Source organism: Panicum virgatum, chromosome 2N (assembly GCF_016808335.1).
Source record: "Panicum virgatum strain AP13 chromosome 2N, P.virgatum_v5, whole genome shotgun sequence".
NCBI classification, from domain to species: domain Eukaryota; kingdom Viridiplantae; phylum Streptophyta; class Magnoliopsida; order Poales; family Poaceae; genus Panicum; species Panicum virgatum.
Genome location: NC_053146.1, coordinates 41793871 through 41817345, shown reverse-complemented (window position 1 = coordinate 41817345; position 23475 = coordinate 41793871). Strand labels below are relative to the sequence as shown.

The window sequence follows — 23475 nt, the reverse complement described above, 5'->3', positions numbered from 1 at the left end:
AAGCGTGGCTGGCAAAGTACGCTACCGGGCCGAGTGCTGAGCCATCGGCCCCAGGAGTCCTTAGTGTGGAGCAGGTCAGTGCAATACTGAGAGACCAGTTTGGCATCCTGCCCAAGAGGAAAGCGATCGGCTATTCCAAGCCGTATCCAAGTGACTACGATTTGATCCCACTGCCACCCAAGTATCGGCTCCCTGAGTACACCAAGTTCAACGGGTCAGAAGGAGCCAGCTCCATCGAGCATGTAAGCCGATACTTAATGTAGCTTGGGATGATCTCAGTATCGGATCCGTTGAGGGTCCGGTTCTTCGGCCAATCTCTTACAGGCCCAGCTTTTGGATGGTACGCGTCATTGGCTCCAGATTTGATTCGAACCTGGAGGCAGCTGGAAGATCAATTCCATACCCAGTATCACTCAGAGGCTGCTGAAGTTGGAATCGCCGACCTCGCCCAAGTCAGGCAAAAGCGAGGAGAGGCTGTGTCGGAGTATATATAGCGCTTCAGAGAAGTAAAAAACCGATGCTACTCGTCACGCATCACAGAGAAGGAGGCAGTCGATTTGGCTGTTCTGGGACTCACCAAGCCGATCAAGGATTTGGCTTTCCAGCTGGAGTTCACATCTCTGGCACACCTGGTGCAGAAGCTTACGGCATATGAGCTCTATCATCCTGAGTTGTACCAGGACAAGTTCAAGCGCCATGTAAACTTGGCCCAGGCGGATGAATCTGATGACTCTGGCGAGGAGCAAGAAGTGGCCGTGGCAGAGTGGACTCGGGGGGCGAACCCTGTCCCGTGCAAATGGATCAGATAGCAGGGGCTTGTGAAGGGCTTCGACTTCGACGTGACCAAAGCAGAGCAGATATTTGATCTGCTCCTCAAAGAAAAACTGCAGGGAAGGCTGTACTGCAAATGGCACCACTCGTTCACTCATACCACGGGTGAATGTAAGGAGCTGCGTCGACAGATCCAATCGGCTATCGAGCAAGGCCGATTAATTTTGGCTCAACACACGATGAAGGTCGACACGAAGCCCTTCCCACAAGCCAACGTGGTAGAGTTGTCGGACTTCACTCCTACGGGCCAGAATTTTTCATTCCAGATCAACATGGCGGGGCCCGTACGCCGCCGCGACGAGCAAAGGAGAGAGGCCGTTTCTGGCAAACAGCCCCAAGATCAAAATGAACCAAGGCGACAGCATATTACTGAAGAGCAAGTGCGTCACATCCGTAACCAGCTTCCTGCTTCCGATCGGCTTCTGGAGAAGTATGAATATCAGCACAAGCTGCGTCGCCGATATCAATCGGAAGAAGAGGAGTACGAGTACCGCACAGGGAGGACGCTGGGAAGGCTCCAGGCTGTACGCGACCACTGGCATTGCCCGTTCTTCAGGTACTGCTGGAATTCCGGCATGAGCCAATTGCCCACTATAGATGATTGTCTGGAGTGCAGGCCTCGGACACGCCAGACAGGCGATACTTCAGTGTTTTGACGCTTGGGTCCCAAAGTGTGTCACGACGATCATGTTGAGCGGCCGGCCAAGGGTGATTCCGAGCCAGAAGAAGAGGACAGGTACCATCGCCCACGGTGGTGTCCTGACGGGCTTAATCGCTCGCAGAAGCGCAGGGTGCAGCGCTTGCGCAATCTAGAAGAGGCAGAAGCAAAGTACCTTGACATGCTGAGAAAGGCGCGTCCGAACCTCGCGGAACAAGTCAAGAAAAGAGTGGCGCCCCAAGCAGACAAAAGCCGATGAGAAGTCATCGGCTGATGTGAACATGATCAAATCCGATGATGAGTTTCGCTGGGGGGCAGAACAGCAGCAAGCTTTCGATGAAATTAAAGAATATTTGTCAAAGCCTCCAGTGTTGGTTCCTCCTTAGCAAGATAGGCCGTTCTATGTGTACCTATCCGTGGGTGACACTTCCATTGCTTCGGCGTTAATCCAGAAGCATGACGGCCAAGAGAGGGTGGTTTTCTACCTCAGCAGGTGCATGTTAGACGCCGAGACCAGGTACCCTGAAATTGAGAAGCTTTGCCTTTGCTTATTCTTTACATGTACAAATCTTCGTCATATTTTGCTCTCGGCGGAAACAATTGTCATATGCAAATCGGATGTCATAAAGCATATGCTGTCGGCTCCTGTCCTGAAAGGCCGGCTTGGAAAATGGATGTTCGCATTGTCAGAGTTTGATATTCGGTATCAGCCTGCAAAAGCGGTCAAAGGACAGGCACTAGCGGATCTTGTTGCAGACAGGATCAGTACTGATATTGCTGCACTATTTATTCGTGCTTGGGCTATGTTTTTTGATGGATCGGCTTGTGATGATGGGTGCGGTGTGGGAATTCTGTTGGTGTCACCTCAAGGGGCGACTTACTCTTTTTCCATTAGGATGACTGCCCCATGCACCAATAATTTGTTGGAATATGAAGTCGTTCGCAAAGGGATGGAACTACTCCTCGAAGCTGGTGCAGAAGTGGTGGAGATATTTGGAGATTCGAAGCTGGTGATCTCTCAGCTCACGGAAGAATATAAGTGTGAGAGCGAGGCTCTTTTTTCGATATGGATGCAGTGCCGTGAGTTGATGTCACGATTCAGGTACATCAATTTCCACTGGATACGAAGAACTATGAACAATGAAGCTAATGATTTAGCACAGATGGCTTCTGGGTACAAGGAAACAGCCGATGGAGTCGATGTAGAGGTTCAGTTTCTAGAACCTGGAGACTGGAGAGCCGATATCTTCAATTACTTGAAGGATTAGGCTCGGGGGGCACCTAGAAGGATAAGACTCAAGGCCATGAAGTATGTTCAGATAGGGGATGACATGTTCTACAAGACCTTTGAAGGACTACTGCTTAAATGTCTGGGACCTTCAGAGTCAAATCGGCTCTTGCATGAGATTCATGAAGGAGCCTGTGGTACTCATCAATCGGCTCATAAGATGAAGTGGCTGATTAGGCGATCGGGTTATTACTGGCCTACTATGCTTGAAGATTACTTCAAATATTACAAAGGATGTTAGGCATGTCAGAGGTTTGGCAAAATTCAGATAGTGCCAGCGTCAGTAATGAATCCTATCATTAAACCGTGGCCATTCAGAGGTTGGGCCATGGACATGATTGGTCAGATCAACCCGTCGTCTAGCAAGGGTCACCAATGGGTTTTAGCTGCTACAGATTATTTCACAAAATGGGTAGAAGCAGTGCCCATGAGATCAGTGGCGTCGAAAGATGTGATCGGCTTGGTCAAAGAGCACATCATTCACAGATTTGGGATTCCTCAAACTATTACGACCGATGGAGGATCGGTCTTTATATCAGAGGAATTCAGGAAGTTTGCCGATGACATGGGAATTAAGTTGATCAGATCATCTCCGTATTATGCCCAAGCTAATGGACAGGCTGAAGCATCCAACCAGAGCCTCATCAAGCTCATAAAGAGAAAGATCGATGAATATCCTAGGCGCTGGCGTGAGGTTTTGTCAGAGGCTTTGTGGGCATATCGTATTTCATGTCACGGATCCACCAAGACATCGCCGTATCATTTAGTCTACGGCCAAGATGCTGTGCTACCATGGGAAATTACGGCTGGATCAAGGCGTGTCGAGTTTCAAAATGATCTATCTGCTGAACAGTATGCAGCCTTGATGAACGATAATGTGGAGGACCTGACAGAGCTAAGGCTTTGGTCACTGGAGAAGATCAAGGAAAATAAGCCTAAAGTTGCTCATGCGTACAACAAGAAGGTCAAGCCAAAAAAATTTCAGGTTGGAGACTTGGTTTGGGAGGTAATATTGCCATTGGGAACTAAAGATAGAAAATATGGCAAGTGGTCTCCAACTTGGCACGGACCGTACGAGGTTGATCAGGTTTTGCCTGGGAATGCATACATGCTCAAGAAATTGGACGGCGTCAAGTTTCTTGTTGCTGTCAGTGGTCAGCACCTCAAGAAGTATTTTCCGAGCATGTGGGAAAGCGAGTAGCAAGAGCCGATGAGACCCATCTGGCTGTAGCATAAAAGGCCAACACGTTGAGTTGGCCGGTAAAAAAAAGAAGAGATAGGCCAACACGTTGAGTTGGCCGGTAAAAAAAAGGGAAAGATAGGCCAACACGTTGAGTTGGCCGGTAAAAAAAATGAATGAGAAGGCCAACACGTTGAGTTGGCTAGTAAAAATATATATGAAAAGCAAGATAGCCGATGTGCGACCATCGACTTAAGATGTTTTAAACAGTTACAAGTTTCAGGATTAACAGGCAGTACTAGTTGTTTCTGGAGCCTATCTATTGGTTCAGGAATTCTTCTATGGCGTGGATGGCTTCTGTGCGGACGGCGTCTGCTCGTGCTATGATTGCTTCATCATCTTTGTCATCGCCTGTAACTATCTGCCGGCTCAAGGTGCTTATCTCTGCAAACTCTGCTTGTATCTGCTCGGCTATTTCCTGGGTTTCTTGTTCGGAGTTCGCGATGGAAGTTTCCTCGACCTGGATGAGTTTCTTGGTGGTATGAACCTTTTCTTCGAGTTCTGCTAGTTCTTTCTTCAGGAGGTCGAGTCGTTTCTCGTTGGCAGACACGTCAGCTTTGGTATCTAGAGTTGCCTTCTTCTGGTTGAGGGCCTTGCACTTTTGAGCAATGTCAGCTTTCAGAGAAGCTTGAGAGCGACATGCTTCTATTCTTTGTTGTGCTTTGCTCACTTCTACCGGTCAGAATGGAAGATTGCTAGCTGGCCAAAGCTTGATTTGCAGTGGCTCCGAGAGTTGGGATTCTATTTGCTCGAAGATGTTCTTTATTTCACTGGAATCACCAACTAGAGCAGTGAGTGGAGCAGATAGCAGATCCTTGATGAGATGAAGCTGATGTGCCAAATTAGCCGATTACTGCAAAGATTGTGTTTTTGCTCCAGGGGCAGTCAGACCCATTGATACCGGGTCAAAGGAAAGCAAACTTGAAATGTCGAAGCCCTGTGGACATATCTGAAGTTAATTGCAAGATGCATTTATGGAGCTATCGGTTGGTTCAGAATTGATTATTGTAATGTTACCTGTTCTAAACAGGAAGTGATGATCGGCTCTGGTGTAGCTGATCCGGTTGGATTGGAGGTGACAACAGAGGCTTTGACTGTGTTAGCCTGTTCGTCATGTACATCCGTCAGAGCATTTGAAGTGTCAGTTTCAAGGATGTCTTCAGTTGCGTCCTGAAAATAGAATTACAGTCAACCAGAGCATGTGTGTATGTAATAAAGAAGAAATTTTAAAAGGATGAATTACCTGGTTGGTGTTGGACTCTGATGGACTCGGGGAAGCTGGTGCTGGTTTCTTGATAACGCGCCTTGTGATCATCTTCCTTTTCTTGGTTAAGACTCGGGGGGCAACAATTGCAGAAGCTTGTCTTCGTTTGGAAGCCGACTGAAGTAAGTCTGGCTGAATGGTCATTATCACTTTCTTCATCGACGGCGATCCTTTGCAGAAGAGTACATCAGGGGCAGTTGGAAGAAAGTGGAATGGCTCCCCGTTGCTGGTCATAGGTTCTGGACCATCTTGTTGCTGCAAACAGGGTGAGCAGGATTAGTCAAGTAAAGGAATGGAGAGCTTAGAAAGGATGTATAAATTCAGTACCTCTTCCTCAGGGATTACATATTCAGGATCAATTTGCTGCAGTCGAGGACCTAGAGCTTTCCTGAATACATGTGTTTTCCACATTCCCCACCATGTGCTGAAGTCGATTGATGAGGAGGTGAAGGACAGATCGGCTGGTATTGGAATGTAGAGATCATCAAACATGCCGTAGTATCTTGAACTGGTGAGGCCATCAGGCAGATCGGCTCTACTCTCCACCAAGTGGTGAATATGGAAGTGGGGTGGGCCAAGACATAAAGATTTTGGATTGGAGGGATGCGGCAGAAGGATGTCTGACACCTGAAGTTCAGAAATTCAGAAGTATTCATATGGTGTTATGTTTTAGAGTTTAGTGTTTTAGAAACTTGATAAGCAGAAAGAAACTAAAGGATTAGGCCGAATATTATCTTCAGGCCGCAGATTGCCGCATCGTCGATTGCGGAGCTTGTCGTCTGAGCCGCAGAATCTGCCATGGTACAGATCTGTTGACTTGGGATTTGGTTGCTGTGGGTTTTGATTCAAATTCCGGTTGCTTGGAGAGTTCTTGCTCGAATTTGTAGAGCTTGGTTTTCGAATTACGCTCGGATTTGAGAGCTTGTTTGGAGTTCAGTTCAAGGTGGAGGTGATGCTCTTATGCGGGTTGCTTCTAGTTTGAATTTCATCGGCTCTTGGATATTTATAGAAGCCTGATGCGTTGCCATCGGCTTTTTGGAAAGTAAACAGATGCGCGGAATTGAAGGAAATTCGATTTCATTGAAGGAAAGTTCATTACAAGGAAAGCCGATTTTACAAAGGAATTAATCCTTCGGCTTTGTGATCCTACCCCTACGATGCTACCTACATCTACCAGTCGTAGGTATCTGAATGCCTATGGCGCTTCGGGCTTCGCGACGGTGCATATCCGCCGTCGTCATCGTCGTCATCGCCGTCGTCGCTGCTGCTGTTGTCGTCGTCCTCGGCACTGCTGCTGCTTCGCCCACCGCTGCCGCTGCTTCCTTCTTCGTTTCCCTCCGTGGGGGCTTTGAGGAATTGGTGGTGGTTTCCTCCTGCCGCCGTGTCGTCGCTATAGGAGGAGTCGATCTCTTCGGAGGAGTCGGCTCCCTCCCAAGAGAAGACGTCGTCTTCACTGCTCTCAAGTTCCTCTTGGAACAGGAACTGGAGGTCTTCCTCTCCTTCGGTCTCGGGCTCGTCTTCCTCGGAGACGACCCCGCAATCGAACTCCTCTGCATCTCAATGCAGAGGAGCTAGCGCTTCGTGCGCTGCTATCGGGTCCCATTCGAGGGTCGGCTCTCGGCTCTCTGGGATAGAGTCGATGGAGGAGGCGGAGAGGGAAGAAGAAGAAGAAGAAGGAGATAAGGAGGAGGAAGAAGAGGAATCTCCAAAAGAGTTGGAGCCAGAGGAAGAAGAGATGGCCATGGCTGGTGAAGGATTGGGGTTTTCTGCGCTACTGGCTTTGGGAGGAAGAAGGAGTTCGCTGTGAAGAAGAGCCGATTCGGGGTGAGATTAAATAGTGAAAAGATGGAAAACGAATCGGCAGTTTCACATTCTACGAGGAGCCAGTTGCAGAGACGTGTCTTCCTTGGTGGTTGCAGTGTGTTTAATGAGCATTAACGGGAAGATGAAGTGACGGAGTGGTTTTGGAACTATCATTGCCAAAACCAGGGGGGCATGTGTTATCGCCATAAATTGACAGGGTTAATTTATGGGCCGAGAGCAAGATGGGCTTAAAGCAGAAGATTGAAGAAGGCTTGTAAATCGGCTCCTGCGTGAGCACCTGGGCCACATGGGTCATGTATCCTTAGATTTAGATTAGAGATAGAGTCCGATCGGGACAAGATTAGTTTAGATTGTTTCCCAATTCTCCGGACTATAAATATGTACCCTATGTTATTCATGAAAAGAAGGGAACGTCATCACGTCTCGCAAACAATAATCTCGGCGCATCGCCACACCTAATCCTAGGGTTTCATCCAAGTAAGCGCCATGCTGCCCTGATCGCTTTTCGCGATCAGGGCAGTGTTGTTCTTGCTTTTACCTTGGTATTACTCGTACTGAAGCATTTTTGATGGAGAGTAGTACTAGTTATCTTGATGTTCGTAGCATGGCTTTTAGTAGATCTATTGTGCTTCGTTGCTTATCATCTACGAATATCATGTTGTCTTTATGCGATCATGTCTTCATCTTATACTAGCTTTTGTTGCATAGAGTTAGCTGTATAAAGGCAACACCCTGCTTCTTTCATGTTTATTAGATCTGATCTGTTACAATTTGTTTTTATTCTTAAGAGTTGGCATAATATCTACTAGATTAGGCCTTGCAAACGGGTTGGATGATCCAGTGGTGTACTAGATGCTTTATCTTAGCCTTAATAGGGATTGTTCCGCGAATCGGCTCTTGCTTGTTCTTAGGCCTCTGTTTTGGGTTATGGTTCACTTATCTGTTACGTTTATTAGGCCCAGTCACGTGTAGGATGTTCCGATCTAGCAGTGAAGCTCTTACTGTCGTGGATTAGATTAATTAGATTTAATTGAAGCAGCTTTACAGTTATTCGCTTTAATCATCAATATCCGGATGCAAATAGATCCCATCTGACACCGGGACTCGATCGGCTCTTTAAAGCCGATGCAAGAGTCGTCCCGGGGAGCCGACCACGGCTCGGACTTATGTTTCCACGTGTTTGTGTATGCAGGTAAATCATTGCAAGCACGTCCGCACCTTCCTGATCGGGTATAGGTCAGGTGGCACGCCCTGCGTCTTCACAAGCCGCGGCGTGTGCTGGAATTGCGGGCCGTCGACGAGGGAGCAGTGCTTGCCAGCGCCCCGGCAACCTCTCGGCTCTTCGTGTTGCCTGTTGCTGCTCGCCGGTGGGTTTCGACCGACAACAGGGGCGGCCGTGCACCACACCGCACCGTGTCTCCGGCCGGCCACTCGCCACGCCGCGCTCCTGCCCGGGGAGGGAGTAGGGGAGGGAGGGAGGCCAGCTCCGCCGGGCCGAGGAGCCTGTGCGCCACGCCGCCCTGCTGCTCGTCCTCCCTGCCGAGCCCTGAGGCGTGCTGGCGGCGGCGCGTGGCCGGAGGAGGGAGGAGGAGCTGCAGAGGCGGCAGGGAAGGAGGAGAGAGAAAATGGGAGGGGGGCGGCAGGAAAGGATGAAGAAGAAGATGACATGTGGGGCCCGCGAGTCAGTGATAGGAGAGAGGGCATTCAATGCAATATACGTGTTCATATACACCTGCAGCTTCCAAGTTGTCTCCATACGTATTCTGTGTCATTTTTGCGAGAAACGAAAAATTGTAATGGTATGTTTCGAAATAGACGAATAGTAATGGCATTTCTCCAAACTTTGAAAATTGTAATGGTATGGATAAAAAAACCCTTTTTTAACCCTCTCGTCTGGGTACAGCTGCTCACACACCCATCCTACAAAGGAGACATATCCTATGCAATCGGCCTACCTGTGCAATCGTGCAGTCCGCGAATATGAAGCATCCGATCTCAATCCAACGGTCGCTGCTATTTTGCACTTAAACCCCCCCCCCACCTCATCAGCAATCTTCTCTTTGAATACTTGCTAAACACCCCCTCGATGATATCGAATCGTTAAACCGTACCCCCAGGTATCGCTCCGCTCCGGTTCGTGACGCGCGGAGGACTTCTCGCGTGGATGCCGCCCTGCCCGCTCGCGAATCGCTGCCTCTTGGACGCCCTACCAAATCGCGACTCCCTGCCTGCTTGGACTGAAACGGAAACTGATTTTTAGTATGTCTCAAAATCACCACGCTTAATCAGTACGCTTACATCAATCAGTACGCTTACAGAAAAAAAAACTAAAGACCTAAAGCTCTAGGGAACCTTTCGCTTCTTTTTGCAAGCATTGACTTCTTTGCTTTTTTTAATCCTTTTGCTTCTCCCTTTTGAACAGATATCAGTTGGTGGATGGACTGTCATTTCATTTGGAAATTGGAATATGGCAACCGATGAATGCCTCATATTCATCTTGCTTAGACTGTTTATTAGGCGATGTCATTTGATCCAGTGGTGCCTCAAGGTTAGAAATCCCCAACAATAAAAAGTCCATGCCTTCCTCGGAATTGTTGGCTTTTCTTATCAAGTCTTCAAACTTATTGCGTACATTTGCTATCTTTTTCCTCATCGCCGGATCATTAGATTCTAGAATCTTGTCGTCCAATGTGTTCCAATACCTTTTGCACCTTTTCTCCCATCTTTGCAAGAAGTAGTCAACCGGTAACTCTACTTGTTTTTCACCACGTAAAACCAGAATAATATGGCGGCATGGGATCCTCCTTGACAGAAATTACTTGCAAGAACATGTTGGCATCATACTTACATGAATATCTCTATCTTTCTTTCTTCCATCACCTATGGTCACAATTTTCATTTCATCAGAAAGGGCAATATTTTGAACCCAACAATGATCTCTAGCAGCAACAACCTCTTTCTGAAAGGATAAGAACACCACATGTGTGTATAGCACACTACCCTGTTTTTCCATAGGCCAAGATGTTTTCAACTGTGGAGCACTATGAATACTTTTGTTGTCTGCCTTCAACCCCTCCTGCCGTTGCCATTCTAAGGCTGTCTGAAATCTCAGCCAAAATTCAACAAATGATAGTTTGTGGTGAATAAAATGGCTAAAAAAATCCATTTGCACTCTCGGACCTGGATGTGGTTCTAAGGACACCTGCTAGAGGTACATCCATATAGTATGCTGGAATCCACTCTTCACGGATTCGATATCTATTCTGTATCCATTCATTCCCATCCAAACCATACTCAGACATTAAAGAATTCCAATCTGACTCAAATTCTTCACCTGTTTCTGAACCCCAAACACATGCATTCAGCCTTGGCCAGAAATCAGAATTTTCATCATTAACAGAAGAATAACCACCAACCTTCTCTGGAAACTTTTCCATGATATGCCACATGCATAACCTGTGAACTGTGTCTGGGAAAATTTTTGCAATTGCAGCTCTAATGCTAGCCCAGCAGCGGCGGCGGCCTCTCCCGGCGGCGGCGGAGGCTGAACGGCCTCTCTCTGCTCTAGCGTGATGCCGTCGATCTCCCAACCCATGGTGGCAGCGCAAGCGGGTAGGGCGGCGTCCGCGGCTTTGCTCGACGGGAATTGAAGACGAATAGTTGCGAACCGGAATCGGCAGGACGGGCCCACTCGTCAATGTGAGAGACCCGGAGGGAGAACCCACTGCAACAGCACAGGCAGCCCAGTAGCTGCCGCCCTGCGAGTCCCGCACGAGCCCCGGCGGGCTGGCGCGATTCCCCGCGCCCTGGGAATTCAACCTCCGCCACAGCCGAGCCCGACGCCGGCGGGAGAGGGAGATAGAGGGATGGGCGTGGGGGGACAGCTTCTGGGACCTCCTGAAGCCCTACGCGCGGCACGAGGGCGCGGGGTACCTCCGCGGCCGCCACGTCGCCGTCGGCCTCTCCTTCTGGGTCGTCTCCCACAGCACCGCCATCCGGGCGCGCTCGCCGGTTGCGAGGAAGCCGAGAAGTCCTCTGCGCGTAGCGAACCGGAGTAGAGCGATACCTGGGGTTACGGTTTAACGATTCCATATCATCGAGGGGTGTTTAGCAAGTATTCAAAGAGAAGATTGCTGATGAGGTGGGGGGATTTAAGTGCAAAATAGCAGCGACCGGTGGATTGAGATCGGATGCTTCATATTCGCGGATTGCACGATTGCACAAGTAGGCCGATTGCATATGATATGTCTCCTCCTACACACGCACACATTACTCACACCACACATGTACAAACAAACCTACAACTACACTAAGATTCATAGACCGCGTCCTTCTTAATATCACCGGAAACCTCCGTAGGTGGCGGGCACGTCACGATCTCATTGTAGCTCCGTGCGTGAGAGGCAACGTTTGGAACCATCCAAGTAGAGACTGTATATTGGGGAAAATCCCCGGTGAAGCACCTGGTCCGATCCCAGGAATCGAACGCAGTCGGGCTGGGCAAACACCCTCGCCAGCAGCCACCCGAGCTAAGCTCGGTCTTCGTTCGTCTTGCTACTGCTGCAATGCAATTGGCGGCAGGCTCCATCACTCCAACGTGGGCCGCTTCGAGGCGGATAAGAGGGAAGGGCCCCTGGACCAAAATTAGCGGCTTTTTTATTTTTATATTTTTTAAAAACATTTTTTACAGAAATATATTTTCGGTTTCACATTTTACAGTTTTATACACCTACCGCTCGCCAGGGGGGCGGCAGGGTCCTAAATATAAATAAATATGTTTTTTTTGCGCAGAGGCTCCTAGCCGGAGCCTGACGCCCCCCCTACCGGGCGGCAGGCAGCCAGCCCGCCCGGTAGGGGGGCGGCAGGCTCCCCCCAAATATAAAAGCTGAGCCCCTTCTCTCGCACCCTCATTTCCTGCCCACGAGATCCAGAGAGGGGAGAGGGAGAGAGGAGGGGTGAGGGAGGTAATTCCACCGGCGAAACCCTACCCCACCGGCGAAACCCTGCCGGATTTTGGATCCGAACCGCAGGTAACCAATAAGGGCTTCACCCCTCCTCTCTCCCTCTCCCCTCTCTGAATCTCGTGGGCAGAAAATGAGAGTGCGAGGGAAGGGGCTCAGCTTTTATATTTGGGGAGAGAGCTTGCCGCCCCCTGCCGTGCGGGGGGGGGGGGGGGGGGGCGGCAGGCTCCCGCCAGGTGCCTCCGCGCAAAAAAAATATATTTATTTACATGTAGGTCCCTGCCACCCCCTGCCGGGCGGTAGGCCCCCTGCCGCCCCCCTGTCGGGCGGTAGGGGTATAAAACTGTAAAATGTGAAACCGAAAAAATATTTCTGTAAAAACATTTTTTAAAAAATATAAAAATAAAAAAGCCGCCCAAAATTACCTTCGATGGGCCTCTCCTTCTTCTTGTGTGCTTTCGATGATGGGCAGGAGGGTCAGCCCGGCCCATTTAGAACTGAAAGGAGCACATGCGTTTGACAACAGAGAACTCCTCAAACCTTGAAAAAAAACAAACTTGCAAACTCTGCACAAGTTTTTTTTTCACTGAGATGCATTTCTAGGATACTCATCTTATACATAGGTGTCCAACACTGCTGCCAGACGTACGCACAGTGACAACAATTTACACACACAAATCCGATCCCCCTAGTGCACGGTGACAACAATTTCATACACAATCTTCCGGCGAACGACGGCCGCGCGAGCTACTAGAGGCCGACGTAGGGCGTGTCGACGGATCCGAGCCAGAGCGCGCCACCGGGGCGCTCGACGACCTCGCGGACGGTGGCGTTCCCGAGCCCGCGCAGCGCCCGGTCCACGGCGCCGTCCGCCGCGCGGACCCTGACGGCGGCCACGGAGCGCGGCGTCGTGCCCTCCTCCATCCACGCCTTGTCCCGGTTCAGCGCCACCCAGTAGGAGGAGGAGGAGGAGGAGCCGTCCCCGCCGGCGAGGCGCACGTTGTCCGGGTAGCCCGGCAGGTCGGCGAAGGGCTCGGTGGCGCCGGCGCGGGGCCCGCGCAGCCAGTGGCGGAGCAGGCGGCAGCGCGCGGTCTCGGCCACGACGAGGTGCGTGCCGTCCGCGCTCAGCGCCACGCCGTTGGGGAAGGCGAGCCCCGACGCCAGGCCAGCACGGCGGCGGCGCCCGTGGCCGGGTCGTACCGCAGCAGCCGCCCCGTCGTGTCGCCGGTGATCATGAGGTAGTCGCTGCATCCATGCGCGCGGCGGGCGATAACAATGTCAAAGTAAGGCTGTATTTAGATGTTTTGGTGTAAAAATTTTGAAAAAAAAATCTTGTTATTTTGGAGTACTAAATAAAATCTATTTGTAAAACTTTTTGCATAGATTGGTTGTAAATTGCGAGACAAATCTAATGAGCCTAATTAATCTATAATTAGCGGATAGTCACTGTAGCATCACTGTTGTAAATCATATATTAATTAGACTCATTAAATTCGTATCGTGATTTACAACCCATCCGTGCAAAATATTTTGTAAATAGATTTTATTTAGTACTTCATGTACGTGTCTAAATATTCGATGTGATATTTTTAGGTGTAAACTTTTTAAATCTAAACACTGCCTAAATGAGATGCTTCCCGCGATAATGATAATCCATTGCTGCATGCGCACTGTGGATAAGTGCGGTGGTGCGTTCCGTCCCGTCTCCATTGTCCATGTGACCCGACCCGAGTACCCGCGGAGGCACGGGCAACGGGACAAGCAGTCAATGCGGCGGCACGTACGGAGGCCGCCAAGGCGCCAAGTGTCGCCTCCCGTTTCGCACGTACTCCGCACGTCAGACTACCGAATGCGGCCCTTGCTTAGGCCTTGTTTAATTGTAAGGTGTAAAAATTTTGAAAAATAATTTTTCTACATTTATTAAATATAGACTAATCACAAAATTAATTATAGAACTCATTTGTAAATCGCGAGACGAATCTAATGAGTCTAATTAATTCATCATTAGAGGTTATTTACGGTAGTAATTTAGCGTCTAATTATGACATAATTAAATTCATTAGATTCGTCTTGCGATTTACAGGCAAACCGTGTAATACGTTTTTTATTTCGTCTAGATTTAAATCTCCATGCAGGTGTCGGATTTTTTTTTGGAATTTTGAATTATGCAACTAAACAAGAGCTTAATTAGCATCCAAAATTCCAAAACTTTATAAGATTTATCATCACATCGAATCTTTGAACGCATATATGAAGTATTAAATGTAGCTAAACAAAATAACTAATTATATTATTTGTCTATAATTTACGAGACGAATTTTTTGAATATAATTAACCTATGATCAGATAATTATCAAATACAAATGAAAATCGTACAAAAAATCTAAAAAATTTTGCAAGAAAACAAGGCGCGGTCGATCATGAACTTGAGGGACGGACGGAGACGGACAACTCTCGCCGTCCGTGCTCCATCGATAACAGGAGGTCAAACGGCAGTACACGTGTCGTCGCCCATGTGACGGCGGTCAGGCGAGCAGTGAAAAGGGTAGCGCAGCGCCGCGCGTACCGTGGCACCCACGTGTCACCGCCCCCCTGGTTTACCTTTACCCAGTCGGGCCCACACGGACAGAGCCTATAGCTGGCCAGACTCGCAGTCAATGCAATGAGCCAACGGGTGCTCCCTCCCTACACTAGAAGCTGCTGCACTGCGCCACTGCCGCATACGGTCGGTAGTAGTAAGGGAGCGTTTAGTTCTCAAAATTTTTTAGGAACAACCGAAAATTAAACTGACTAAATATGGTCTAATTGTAAATTTAATTATACAGATGGACGGGAAATCGCGAGACGAATCTATTAAGTCTAATTAAGTCGTCATTAGGATTAATTATTGTAGCACGATATTGTCTAATCATTGCATAATTAGATTCATTAGATTCGTCTCGCGATTTTAACTAGGGATTGTGAAATGAATTTTATCAGTTATCTATATTTAACATTCTTAGTTAGTGGTTAAATATTCGAAGTTACTATACCTCACGGAAATTTTTAGAAACTAAACAGGCCCTAAAAACAAATGAAAACAAAGACTCGGTTCGATCGTATCGGTATATACACGTACCTTCGCTGGAACGTGGCGCTGCTGTCCGTGAAGTAGACGTGCCCGGCCTCCTGGTCGACGTCGACGCCGTTGGCGAAGTTGAGCGGCGCGCCGCCGGCCTCCGCGGCCACCGCCTCCGCCCGCCCGCCGCGCCGCCCCACGCGCATCAGCCCCAGGTACGCGTCCGCGAAGTAGAGGTCGCCGGACGCGCGGTGGAACTGCAGGCCCAGCGGCCGCCCGCACGCGCTCTCCGGCGCCGCCGCCGCCCTCCTCTTCGCCGCGCACGCCGCCACCGTCCTGCAGCATGCACACGCCGCCGGCCGGTTAGTTACATACATTAGCAGCAGCTGGCGCGAAGACGACGGCCGATCGACACGCGCGCGTACTCGTGCTTTGTGGTTGTGCGCGAACTCGGTCCACCCGCGCAGGGGGCCGCGCCACCGGAGGACGCGCCCGTTGGAGACGCCGGTGTAGGGCCCGTCGCCGCGGTGGTCGAAGGCGAGGCTCTCCGGGCCGAACGCCGGCCGCCCGAGGCGCACGTGCAGGATCCGCCGCCCGACGTACACGGACTCCATCTCCTCGCGGCAGGTCACCACCATCGTCGCCGGCGAGCGCACGAGGAGCAGCAGCAAGGTGGCGGGGCTACACTTGGCGGCCTCCATGGTTTTGGGAGAAGCTCGCTAGCTGTTGGTGGTGTCTTCTTTTTGTCAGTGTGACTGATCACTGACTGTGTGGCCGGACGGACAGTGTCAGGGCATGTGGCTTTTATACGGCTGTGTTTAGTTTCAAAATTTCTCATTCCAAACTTCACTATTCACTTATTACATCAATTTTTTTATCACATGTATGGAGCATTAAATATAGGTAAATATAAAAACTAATTGCATATTTTTGATGTACACAACAAGATGAATCTTTTGGGCCTAGTTAGGTCATAGTAGGACAACAATTAACACAAACAAACGAAAAGTGCTACAATATGCTACAATGTCTGATGTGACTCTTTTTACCACCATTTTACGGATCTAAACACAGCCTACGTAGAAGTTGTCAGAGGCGCCATCAGAATTCACAAGAGATTCATGGGTCCTGTTTAGTTCCCACCCCGTAAACGCAAAAAAACCGCCACATCAAATGTTTTGACACATATATGGAGTACTAAATGAAGTCTATTTAGAGCCCGTTTAGTTTCCAAAAATTTTCATGCACTACAGTAACTTGCAACGTTTCACCACTAATTTAGAGTATTAAATGTGGATAACTGATAAAACTCATTCCATAACCCCCGGGTGAAATCGCGAGACGAATCTAATGAACCTAATTATGCAATAATTAGACAATATTATGATACAGTACCAACCTCTAATGACAGATTAATTAGCCTTAGTAGATTCGCTCGCGATTTCCCGTCCATCCATGTAATTAGTTTTACAATTAATCTATATTTAATACTCCTAATTAGTAGTCAAACGGCCTCAAAAATTTATACATAACGGCCCCTTACAAAACTTTTTTGCATAGATGGGCTGTAAATCGCGAGACGAATCTGATGAGCCTACTTAATCCATGATTTGCAACAGTGATGTTACAGTAATCATCCGCTAATTATTGATTAATCCTGGATTAATTAGCATTATTAGGTTTGTCTCGCGATTTACAACCCATTTGTGAAAAAAATTTATAAATAGACTTCATTTAGTACTTCAAATTAGTAAGATTCCAACGCAAAATTTTTTTGCGATCGAAGCCATGGCCATTTTTGCCGGGCATAGCTTGCTGGCATACTACTTTCTTTCGACAACGATACAAGTACTATTATTATTATTATAGTGATTAAAGTAAAGTACTACATGGCATAGGTGACCATTGACCCATATCGGCCGAGGGGCAAAGAAAACTGAGCCAAATCAAGTAATACTCCAATTCCAAGTGTAGATGCTGTGTGTTTGGATCCACCAGCTAATGGTACGTAGCTAATTTTAGTTGGATATGATCCAAATAGGAATAGCTAATCCACAGTTAAAATCATTCTACTTAGCTAGTTGAACCAGCTAATTGGATCGTAGTTGCTATTTAGCAAGTTAGAATGGATCTAACTGTGTATTAGCGGATTCCATTTGGATTCATCCTATCAATTAAATTAAGAATGGTGGATCCAAACATGCATGCCCTAAATTGGCCTCCGCCCGCCTTTTACCAACAGTTGTTCTTCCTCTTGAGGTCGCCATGCCACTAGCTCGATCTACCCCTGGTCCTGGCACAAGCAAGGACGAGAATTTAGCAACGCACTGTACGTTTGCTTCTGTTTGGTTGTCATTCATCTCGATCAACTTGGGTCCGTCGTCTGTTTTGCGCGAGTGCGTTGCTCTTGCTCCCACGCCTCGGCCTCGCCCCCGACTATCCCATCCATCTTCGATCCGACGGCCCGAAAGGCGCCGCACGCACATTGCCCGGATAAGGCCGACCCGCCGTTGACCGGGCGTCGCAGTCGCGGCCCTCCGTCCTTAAGCCCGGCCGGCCGCGGTGGTCTCTTCACAGCAGCCTGATCCTCCTAAAAGCGCTGCACATCGCGTGGGAGCTGCATGCCCTCGTCCTCCACGCAGTAAGAGACGCAGTAAAACCCCAAGCTGCTGGAGGAGGACCTTCACATAGTACAGTACTTCCTATGTATATGCACCAGAGAGCATCATCTCTGGTGTAACAAGCACCGTATTACCATTTCAAATTTATACATCTATACTATTAAAAAATTCCAACAAAATATGAATGAATAGTTCATGTCACGTTTTACCATCATGCAAAAATTGAGATGCAACGGAAACTTGTACAAGATGAAAAGAAAAGAAAAGAGCTATTTCATGTCAACAGTGCGGGTTGCAACTATTCATCATAGATCCGTAACCTGCTACTATATATTGATAGCCTGATTTTACTCGGTTGTTTCTCACTGCAAAAGTTCCAATTGCATCACAAATTTTGCATGACGGTAGATGCTTGCATGCTCTATTAATTCACATCTTTGTTAGAATTTTAGATGCACAAGCCAGTGGTTTTTTATAGGAATTTGCACCCAGATTCTGTTAGAAAATTAGGCAAATTCAAGTTTAATTTATTCCATAAAATTGCCGCAAGCAAGAAAAGCATGATATCATATATGTGCTTGTCCAAATAATACATCATCATGAAAATATTCCAGTACCAAACAGCAAGACATGACATGTGATATTTCTCAATAAAAAAACACGTTCAACATGTTGTAGACACTAGACACAAAATTAGCAATTTTCAGAAATAAATCGGCATACCCAGTGGCAGAGCCGGAAGCACCCGAAAGCGACATGGTGCTTGGTCGATGTAGTCATCCCGCTTGGTGCAGTGCAGAAAAGTTGCTGTGAAGATCTCATCAAGTCGTGCGAGACGAGTAGTCGTGCCGCGTCGCACTCCCTAAAAACGTGATTGCTGTCCTCACCCGAGCAGGTGAACCCAGCGGACGGAGACGTTCCGGTGGCCTACTCTTCCATCTCGTGTGCGCGCAAGAGATGGAACGGGAAGAACTCAGAGTGCTGCTGGATTGTGGTGATTGCAAGAGATTAAACCGAAGGAGCCCTCATCGGCTTATATCAAAGAAGGGAGGAAAGCGAGGAGTCGCGCTGCGGGAGACGGAAGTGGAGAAGACTGGAAACTCCCGTCCATAATCAAGCCTTTGATTGTCACTAATTTTGGTAACTCCCGTAATCAAGCCCAGTGGCAAAAATAAGCCCAATGTTGCTTTTGTGGTCAACCGCGCGCTGCGCTCGGCGCGGTTGATGCGCACATGGGGCCCTCACTATACCGCACCGCCCTCTGCTATCTCAGTGTCTCTTTTCCCTTGTACTTTACTTTTTTCTTCATCTCTCTCCACGCACTCCCTCGGCTCCATGGCGGCGGCAGGGGAGGGGTGGCGTGGCATGGCGGGCCATCGGGAGGGAGCTAGGTGGCGCGGCGGAGCTGGTGGTGGGGAGGCGGAGGGCGGCGCGTCGGGCCGGTGGTAGGGAGGAGTGACGCCGGCGGTGAGAGAAGCAGAGGAGCGGTGCGGGGGCCGGTGGCGCGGGCCCAGGGTGAAAGCGATCTAGGCCCCTAAGTGGGTTTTGGTGGTTAATGACAAAACACATGTGCGTTTAATCGTGTAATTGAGCATGTGTGCAGGTGGTGAACTTGTATAGGTGAATCAAGTGACGATATACGACCCTCAAAAAGGAAATGAAAAAGAGGAGTTCAAGTTTACTCGAGAAATTAGATTTTGAATTTGAAATTTGAGTATAGGAACGCCGTACTATCAAGAGGGACCTGGTTCAAGGGTTTTGATTTAGATCTTGTGCTCAAGAGAACCTATACAAATATTTGTGAGCCACAAAACAACTCAAAGGAGTCATAAACCGAAGATTGTTCCCTGCCTTACCCGGATACTCCGGGTATAGGGCCGAATACTCCGGACCCCATTGCCCGGAGTATCCGGGTGCTGTTTCTGGGCTGAAAAATCAGGGCTGCCCGGAGTCTCCGGGCATATACCCGGAGTCTCCGGGTACCCTTTCGCCCAACGGCTATTTTTGGGCTGAAGACTATAAATACTCCCTCCATACCCCTTCAGCCCTCTCTCTTGCCACTTTGGACGAACAGAACTCAAACCTAAGCCAAAGAAAGCTCCCTCACTCTCCCTTCTTCATTCTTGAGTGATTCCCTTGAGGGATTTGAGTGAGAAGCAAGCAAGAGCAAAGATTAGTGCTAGTGAGCCTCATTCCCATCTCTTGAGCATTTGGTTTTGGTCAAGCCCGCGGATTCAAGTTTGCTACTCTTGGAGTCTTGTGCTCCTAGACGGCTAGGCGTGCTTGTGATTGCTCAACCAAGATTGTGAGCTGCACAAGAAGTTTGTAATCTTCATTCCTCGCCGAGGAATCCATAGTAAGTAACCTTGGGCTTGAGAGGTGATCTCGCCCTTGGGAGAGGAGCATAGGGGTTCTTGAGCACCGTCTCTCGAATCCTTCCTCAACGGAGACGTAGCACCTTCGGGTGTGAACTTCGGGAAACAAATCTTTGTCTTCTTTGTCTTAGTTTACTTGATTTAGTTGTCATTTGCTTGTGAGACTTCTTTTCTAGGGTTTGAGCTCGATCTACTCATTTACGAGTTTCTAGTGAACTTCGTTTGTTGGTTATCAACCTTAAGGAACCCCTGGTACTCTTTATCTAGCTCGATCTACTTTTCTTGCAGAGTTACTTGCAGTTTCGTTTCAGGTTATTCAAACCCGGAGACTCCGGTCATAGCTCCGGATACTCCGGACCTCCAAACCCGGAGTATCCGGGATAATCAGTGTCTGACCCTTTTGTTAAGTGTTTTTAAATTGCAGATTGCCTATTCACCCCCCCTCTAGGCATCTTAAGGTCCTTTCAATTGGTATCAGAGCTTGGCTCTCCATCCAAAGAACTTAACCGTCCGGAGAGGTCAAGATGTCGGATGATGAAAAGAATCAAGAGATTCGGGTTAATGAAGGTGAAAAAGGTTATCCTAGTGAGAAAAGAGACAAAGACAAGAATGTAGAGCCATCCAACAACAACAAGAAGGGAAAGAATAAGAATGGTGGAGTAGAAAGTGAAGAAGAGACATCCGATGATGAGATGTCTTATGAGGAGTGGAAAGCATGGAGGAAAAAGAAGAAGGAGCAAAGGAAGAAAAAGACTAGCTCCCGAGTTATCATTGACTCTAGTGATGACTCCGACACCGATTCCAAGAGAAGAGCCTCACGCTCTTCAAACAAGGGCAGCTCATCAAAGTCAAAAGGCAAAGGTGATTATAGAAGAGTTGCTCATGATTACACTTTTTCTCTACCTAGTGAGCATAATGCATCAATTCACATGGGCAAACCACCTTTCTTTGATGGTACCGGGTATAATCAATGGAAGACTAAGATGTTCGGATATATGAATGCAATCCACAAGGATCTTTGGAAAGTTGTGGAAGTTGGTTGTGAAATTCCGGATGAAGATGAAACTCCAACCCCGGTTCAAGCATATGTGCTACAAAGGAATTTCCAAGCATTGAACATCCTACACACATCCGTGAGTCCCGAAGAGTTTGACAAGATAGAGGATGCTCCAACCGCCAAAGATGCTTGGGACACTCTCCTAGTGAACCATCAAGGATCAAAGAAAGTACGAGAATCAAGAATCAAAACTTTAGAAGATGAATTGAGCTTGTTCTCCATGAAGAAGGATGAAGGTGTGAAAGAGATGTACAACCGCATGAAGAAAATCACAAATCAAATCAAATCTCTTGGTGGTGACAAGTGGGGCGACCGTGAGATTGTGGACAAGCTCTTGACCGTGTATATGGCTAGGGATGTTACTCTACCTAGCTTGATTAGAGCCAAAAGAGGATTCAAACATTTCACCGCCGAAAATGTACTTGGAAGAATTGAGGCTCACCATGATCAATTAAAGAGAGTCAAGATTAACCAAGATCTAGCCGAGCTTCAAGAACAAGCGGCCAAGAATAGTGGGTTGGCACTTCAAGCTAGATCAAAAGGCAAAGAAAAGGCAAACCAATCCTCTAAAAATGAAGGCACTAGTAGTGATGATGATGAAGAGCTTAATGATGAGCAAATGGCTTTCTTTATCAAGAACTTCACAAGAGTATTAAGGAAAGGCAACTTTAGAAACTTTGGAAAGAATAAGAGGTATGAGCCAAGAAGAAGGTCTAATAGGCCATGTTTTGGGTGTAACAAAGTTGGGCATTTCATTGCCGATTGCCCGGAAGAGAAGAAGAAGAACAAAGACACCAAAGAGAGCACATCCAAGAGAGATAGATCAAGATACAAGAAGCAAGCCGGAGAAGCACATCTTGGTCAACAATGGGATTCACAACAAGAAAGTGAGTCCGAGAAAGAAGATGTTGCAACCATGGCTTTCAAGGCATCATCTCCACATCCTCCAAGCTTGTTTGAAGATCTCACCGATGATGAAGATGAATCTCCTATCATGTGCCTCATGGCTAAAAACTCCAAGGTAACATCTCCAAACTCATCGGACGATGAATTGGATAATGAAGTAAAAGTTGCTAAACTAGTCAAGAAATATGGTAAAGGGGCCGCAACTAAAATGATGAAATTAGTAATGAAACTAGATGAAGCGGATGAGACTCTTGAAACACAAGAAGAATTGCTTAGACTTGAGAGAGAAAAATTCAAGGCTCTTGAAAAGGACCTAGCCTATGAAAGGGAGGAAAACAAGATACTTGTGAACTCAATCAAAGTCAAGGATGGCACTCTTCTTGAGTTGAAAGAGTCACTCTCTAGTGAAAAAGAAAAAGTGGATAATTTGACTAGAAAATTTTCTTTTGTCAATGACACTAACACTTTCCTAAGGAAGGATAATGAGAAACTTCAAGAGAGCATGACAAGCTTACAAGCTAATCACACGGCACTTGAAGTTCAATTTAATACTCTTTGGGAAAGTACTTCTAAAACTAAAGAGACATCTAATTCATCTAGTCCTTCTACAAGTCAAGGATGTGCACGGTGCTTTAATGTTGATATTCAAACTTGTGCTACTAACCATGTTGAGATAAATGCAATGAAGAAAGAAATCTCTAGACTCACTCACTTGTTGCAAGAAGAGGCTCCATCACATACTCAAGTCCCAAAGAAAATTCCCTTTACAAGGGTAGGTGAATTTGAGAAACACACCAAGGGATTTGGGTCAAGATACATGAGCAAGTTTGGGTTTGAAGTGGGTAAGGGACTTGGTAGGAATGGGCAAGGTACTCCACATGCCATTCCATTTACCAAAAACAAGAACAAGACCGCCTTGGGAGCTCAAGGAGGTCTAGTGAACATGACCACTCCCATTCACAAGAAAAATGATGTAATTCAAGAAAGTGGTCATGTCAACTTCATCAAGAGAGGCACAACATGTGATGAGGGTGCCAAGATTGTTGCATCCTCATTCAAAGAAGATAAGTTCAAGGCCTCTAACCCAACTAAGATCAAGGCACAAGAATCATCTCATATATCCTTTTATGCCGATTATGTATTGACAAGGAACCACCGTGGTAAAGTGGTTGCCAAGTTTGTAGGACACCGTACGTGGAACACAAAAGTGAAAAAGCATGTATGGGTGCCCAAAGTTCTTGTGACTAACATTAAAGGACCCAAGTATTGTTGGGTACCTAAAAGAAAAGAGTAATTTTGTTTTGTAGGGATACTCCTCCGGTGGATCAACTTGGGTGATTGATAGTGGATGCACAAATCATATGACCGGAGAAAGGAGTATGTTTGAAACAA

General features: G+C 47.6%; 1 pseudogene; it reads right to left on the bottom strand.

The window, feature by feature from the left end:
* Positions 1-12636: 12636 nt before the first annotated feature.
* Positions 12637-15749, bottom strand: LOC120662642 (annotated as a pseudogene).
* Between the last annotated feature and the right edge of the window lie 7726 nt (positions 15750-23475).